General features: G+C 44.0%; 1 protein-coding gene across 1 annotated transcript in view; it reads left to right on the forward strand.

The window, feature by feature from the left end:
* The window catches only part of PSMD1 (proteasome 26S subunit, non-ATPase 1), a 115,614-nt gene extending 113,399 nt beyond the window's left edge, over positions 1 to 2,215 (forward strand). The window contains exon 25 of the mRNA XM_069727001.1: positions 2,042 to 2,215. The gene's annotated coding sequence lies outside the window, so the exon portion shown is untranslated. The remainder of the gene's footprint in view (positions 1 to 2,041) is intronic.
* Positions 2,216 to 6,262: the final 4,047 nt, after the last annotated feature.

Genomic DNA, 6,262 nt, shown 5'->3' on the forward strand with positions numbered 1-6,262 from the left:
TTTATTATGTTACCCTTGTGAAAATACAAAACTGGGGGCTAAAAAATAATTTTTGTGAAAAAAAAAAAAAAAAATTATTTTAACGGCTCTGCGTTATAAACTGTAGTGAAACACTTGGGGGTTCAAAGCTCTCAAAACACATCTAGATAAGTTCCTTAGGGGGTCTACTTTTCAAAATGGTGTCACTTGTGAGGGGTTCCAATGTTTAGGCACATCAGGGGCTCTCCAAACGCAACATGGCGTCCCATCTCAATTCCAGTCAATTTTGCATTGAAAAGTCAAATGGCGCTCCTTTCCTTCCGAGCTCTGCCATGCGCCCAAACAGTGGTTTACCCCCACATATGGGGTATCGTCGCACTCAGGACAAATTGCACAACAACTTTTGTGGTCTAATTTCTTCTCTTACCCTTGGGAAAATAAAAAATTGGTGGCGAAAAGATTATTTTTGTGAAAAAATATGATTTTTTATTTTTACGGCTCTGCATTATAAACTTCTGTGAAGCACTTGTTGGGTCAAAGTGCTCACCACACCTCTAGATAAGTTCCTTAAGGGGTCTACTTTCCAAAATGGTGTCACTTGTGGGGATTTCAATGTTTAGGCACATCAGGGGCTCTCCAAACGCAACATGGCATCCCATCTCAATTCCAGTCAATTTTGCATTGAAAAGTAAAATGGCGCTCCTTCCCTTCCGAGCTCTGCCATACGCCCAAACAATGGTTTACACCCATATATGGGGTATCAGCGTACTCAGGACAAATTGGCCAACAATTTTTGAGGTCCAATTTCTTCTCTTACTCTTGGGAAAATAAAAAATTGGGGGCGAAAAGATCATTTTTGTGAAAAAATATGATTTTTTTATTTTTACGGCTCTGCATTATAAACTTCTGTGAAGCAATTGGTGGGTCAAAGTGGTCACCACACATCTAGATAAGTTCCTTAGGGTGTCTACTTTCCAAAATGGTGTCACTTGTGGGGGGTTTCAATGTTTAGGCACATGAGGGGCTCTCCAAACGCAACATGGCGTCCCATCTCAATTCCTGTCAATTTTGCATTGAAAAGTCAAATGGCGCTCCTTTCCTTCCGAGCTCTGCCATGCGCCCAAACAGTGGTTTACCCCCACATATGGGGTATCGGCGTACTCAGTACAGATTGTACAACAATGTTTGGCATCCATTTTATCCTGTTACCCTTGGTAAAATAAAACAAATTGGAGCTGAAATAAATTTTGTGTGAAAAAAAGTTAAATATTCATTTTTATTTAAACATTCCAAAAATTCCTGTGAAACCCCTGAAGGGTTAATAAACTTCTTGAATGTGGTTTTGAGCACCTTGAGGGGTGCAGTTTTTAGAATGGTGTCACACTTGGGTATTTTCTATCATATAGACCCCTCAAAATGACATCAAATGAGATGTGGTCCCTAAAAAAAAATGGTGTTGTAAAAATGAGAAATTGCTGGTCAACGTTTAACCCTTATAACTTCCTAACAAAAAAAAATTTTGGTTCCAAAATTGTGCTGATGTAAAGTAGACATGTGGGAAATGTTACTTATTAAGTATTTTGCGTGACATATCTCTGTGATTTAAGGGCATAAAAATTTAAAGTTGGAAAATTGCGAAATTTTCTAAATTTTCGCCAAATTTCCGTTTTTTTTCACAAATAAACGCAAGTTATATCGAATAAATGTTGCTACTAAAATGAAGTACAATATGTCACGAGAAAACAATGTCAGAATCGCCAAGATCCGTTGAAGCGTTCCAGAGTTATAACCTCATAAAGGGACAGTGGTCAGAATTGTAAAAATTGGCCCGGTCATTAACGTGCAAACCACCCTCGGGGCTTAAGGGGTTAATAATATGTATAACATGTATATATTTTTTGTTAGACAATGGTGACCTCATCTTTCACTTACAGCCACTTTTTGCTGAGTAAAAATGTAACCAGAAAATATTTGATCTGTTGCACATTCGGTATCATGATTACCTGCTAACAATTATATAACTCCTATGTGTTTATCATTTTTTTTTTAAATTTCTTTGTAGGTTTACTTTTATGTCTGATGTCTGGATGAATGCCTGAAGCAGCAACATCAGCTAGGCTGCATGTTAAATGTCTGCAACCCTTTCATGTCGTGCCCATAAAGTGAAGAATATCTGGATTCCATGTTATTGACCAGTGGTCACTTTTCAAATAAAAATTAGAAAACAAGAAGGCAACCGATGTGTTGTATCATTTTTTTAATTATTCAAATGAAGTGATAAACCTTTAATCAGTTGATTACATTTGTTTTATATGTTGTTTTGATGCTATTGTCTACAAAAGTAGAGAATTCTCTGTACCAGTGACAAATTTCAAGATGAACCCATTTATGACTTATGACATATAGGTACGTCATAGGTCACCTCCTCCTTTTCAGGCACATGACAGCTGATTTCATCAGCTGACATTTGTTCTTAACAGTAACAGGTGGAATCTCGATCCACCTGCAGCTGTTGGCCAGCGCTCATAGCATATGAGCATTTGTGCTACTCATAGCAGGGCTACAACCATGCTATGTGTGGCACAAGCGATCAGACAATTGGGACTCTGAATATGGTACCATTTTTTATACAAACTTTGGATTTTTTTCACCACTTAAGGGTATGTTCACACGTTCAGGATTTCCATCCTTTTTTTTTCAGGACTGTTTTTTTAAAAAACTGCAGCTCTTGGCAGAAAACGCAGGTCCTTTTTTTGGTCCTTTTTTGTCCTTTTTTGATGCGTTTTTTGATGCGTTTTTTGATCCTTTTTTTTTTATGCAGTTTTCTAACCCTAACCCTAACCCTACCCCTAACCCTAACCCTACCCCTACCCCTATTCTAACCTTAGTGAAAAAAAAAAAAAAATTCTTAATTTTTTTATTGTCCCTACCAATGGGGGTGACAAAGTGGGGGGGGGGGGGGGGGGGGGTGTCATTTACTATTTTTTTATTTTGATCACTGAGATAGGTTATATCTCAGTGATCAAAATGCACTTTGGAGCGAATCTGCCGGCCGGCAGATTCGGCGGGCGCACTGCGCATGCGCCCGCCATTTTGCAAGATGGCGGCGCCCAGGGAGAAGACGGCCGGACGGACACCGGGACGCCGGGTAAGTATAAGGGGGGGAGATTAGGGCACGGGGGGAGGGGCATCGGAGCACGGGGGGCGGGATCGGAGCACGGGGGGGCAGCCACACTCCGCCCACGCACTTCCGCCCGCTCCCCCGCACTTCCTGCTGCAGCGGTTCTGCACATCAAATCGCAGTAAAACCCGCAGATATATTTTTGATCTGCGGGTTTTACTGCGGTTTTGACCTCACAATGGAGGTCTATGGGTGCAGAACCGCTGCGGTTCAGGAAAAAGAAGTGACATGCTCCTTCTTTTTTGCCGCAGCTATTCTGCGCGGCTTTTTAAACGAAATTCCGGATCATGTGCACAGCAGTGACTGTTTTCCATAGGGTTACATTGTTATGTACCCTGCATGGAAAACAGCTGCGGAACCGCAGCGGCAAAACCGCTGCGGTTCCGCAGTAAAAAACGCACTGTGTGAACATGGCCTAAAAAAAGAATCTATACATGTTTGGTATCTGCAATCTTGTAATGACCTGGAGAATCATAATGGTAGGTCAATTTTAGCATTTAGTGAACATGGTTAAAAAAAAAAAAAAAAACATTGAGGAATGGCACTTTTTTTTGCAATTCCATTGCACTTGTAACTTTTTTCCTGTTAGCAGTACACTATATGATAAAACCAAGGAAGTCATTCAAAGGTACATCTCATCCCTCAAAAAACAAGCCCTCACATGGCTATATTGAAGGAAAAATAAAAAAGTTATGGCTCTGGGAATAAGTTGATTGAAAAACAAAAACTGAAATACGCAAGGTGGTGAAGGGGTTAAAAAAGCACTCCCATCTGCTGTAAGTTAATCTTTCATTTCCATTAATGACACCTGTATGTGTTCTATTGCTTAGGCGCACCAATTGTAAGTACACAGTGCTATATGATATGATGACTGCAATATATTAACGGCATAAAAACTTTGATGGGAGGAGTGCTTTTTAAGAGTGCATTTCACTTTACTATACTAGATGGAGGCCCGATGCTATCGCATCTGGAGGGCGGTAATGTCACAATGGAGGCAGGCTTTGCAGCGTTGAGAATCTCTCTCCCCCATTTGCTCACCCTCCTATCCACTCTCTCTTTCCCCATGTGCTGACTTCTCCCGTCTGTGCTCTCTTCTTTGACCTGTCTACCCCATGTGTTATCCCCCCTGGTCTGCTGTCTTTTTCCTTCCTGTGCTGTGTTCTCCCCTCATGTGCTGTCCTGTTTGCGCTGTCTCCCCCTGTGCTCTGTCTCTCTCACCCCTGTGCACTTTCTCTCTCCCCCATCTGCTGTCTTCTCTCATGTCATCTCTTCTTTGACCTGTGTTACTACATGTGCCCTCATACACGGTCAGACACAAATTTTTTTTAAAATGAACTTTCGTTCGTGGGAAAACCCCTTTAATGTGACCGGCTTCCTCTGCCTGTAGACATGTCGCGCATCTGCCGCCAAGATCAGCCAAATGATTAACTGTGCCTGCGTGGAATTTGCGCCTGCCCAGCAAATCAGACCGCCGGCATCTTTGTACAGGCAGATAGCGGCGGTCACATTAAAACTGCGCATGTGCTCCTCCTTTACAAAGATGGAGGTCAGTGAATCATTTGGCTGATCCCGGCGGCGGTGTGTTCGCGACAGTATTCTGCTGGTGGTACCGCACAAGAGGCTGTGTATGGCATATACAGTGTGTTTGTGTGTGGTGTGTACAGCATATACAGTGTGTGTGTGTGGTGCGACAGTGTTCCGCTGGTGGTACCGCACAAGAGGCTGCGTACGGCATATAGTGTGTGTGTTGCGTACGGCGTGTACAGTGTGTGTGCTGCGTACGGCATATACAGTGTGTTTGTGTGTGGTGCGTACAGCATATACAGTGTGTGTGTGTGGTGCGACAGTGTTCCGCTGGTGGTACCGCGCAAGAGGCTGCGTACGGCATATAGTGTGTGTGGTGCGTATGGCGTATACATTGTGTGTGCTGCGTACGGCATATAGTGTGTGTGTGTTGCATACGGCATATACAGTGCGTGTGCTGTGTACGGCATATACAGTGTGTTTGTGTGCGGTGCGTACGGCGTATACAGTGTGTGGGTGGTGCAACCGTGTTCCGCTGGTCAGGGCCGGTTTTAGGCAAAGTGGGGCCCTAGGCAAAGTTTAAAATGGGGCCCCAAATGCTAACATATTGCACATGACACAGAAGCATTTCTGTTGTACTTACATGCACTGATCTCAGGCGGCTAAACGAGTGTGATCGACAATACTGAAGTCGTTGGACGCTTGTTTCCCAGCCTCTTTCCACCGTCTGAGAAAGAATGATGGGGACAGAACCATCACTAACAGATCACCATACAGTATCATGTTATCAGCAGTACATCTACTGTTTACACCGGCGATGTGCTGCTGAGAACAAGGATTTTTATTCCGGCATAAACAATCCAATCACCCAATGAATATGCTGCATTTTGCTTGTTTAATACACCCCCATAGTCCTCCATATAATATAATGTGCCCCATAGTCCTCCATATAGTATACAGCACAGCCAACAGTGGTATACAGCAGAGCCCCCAGTAGTATACAGCAGAGCCCACAGCAGTATACAGCACTGCCCACAGCAGTATACAGCAGAGCCCCCAGTAGTATACAGCAGAGCCCACAGTAGTATACAGCAGAGCCCACAGTAGTATACAGCAGAGCCCACAGTGGTATACAGCAGAGCCCACAGTGGTATACAGCAGAGCCCACAGTGGTATACAGCAGAGCCCACAGTGGTATACAGCAGAGCCCACAGCGGTATACAGCAGAGCCCACAGCGGTATACAGCAGAGCCCACAGCGGTATACAGCAGAGCCCACAGCGGTATACAGCAGAGCCCACAGCGGTATACAGCAGAGCCCACAGCGGTATACAGAGAAGCCCACAGCGGTATACAGCAGAGCCCACAGCGGTATACAGCAGAGCCCACAGCGGTATACAGCAGAGCCCACAGCGGTATACAGCAGAGCCCTCAGTGGTATACAGCACTGCCCAGTGGTATACAGCAGAGCCCCCAGTAGTATACAGCAGAGCCCACAGTAGTATACAGCAGAGCCCCCAGTAGTATACAGCAGAGCCCCCAGTAGTATACAGCAGAGCCCCCAGTAGTATACAGC

The sequence above is a fragment of the Ranitomeya imitator genome, chromosome 5 (genome assembly GCF_032444005.1).
Source record: "Ranitomeya imitator isolate aRanImi1 chromosome 5, aRanImi1.pri, whole genome shotgun sequence".
In the NCBI taxonomy this organism is placed as follows: Eukaryota; Metazoa; Chordata; class Amphibia; order Anura; family Dendrobatidae; genus Ranitomeya; species Ranitomeya imitator.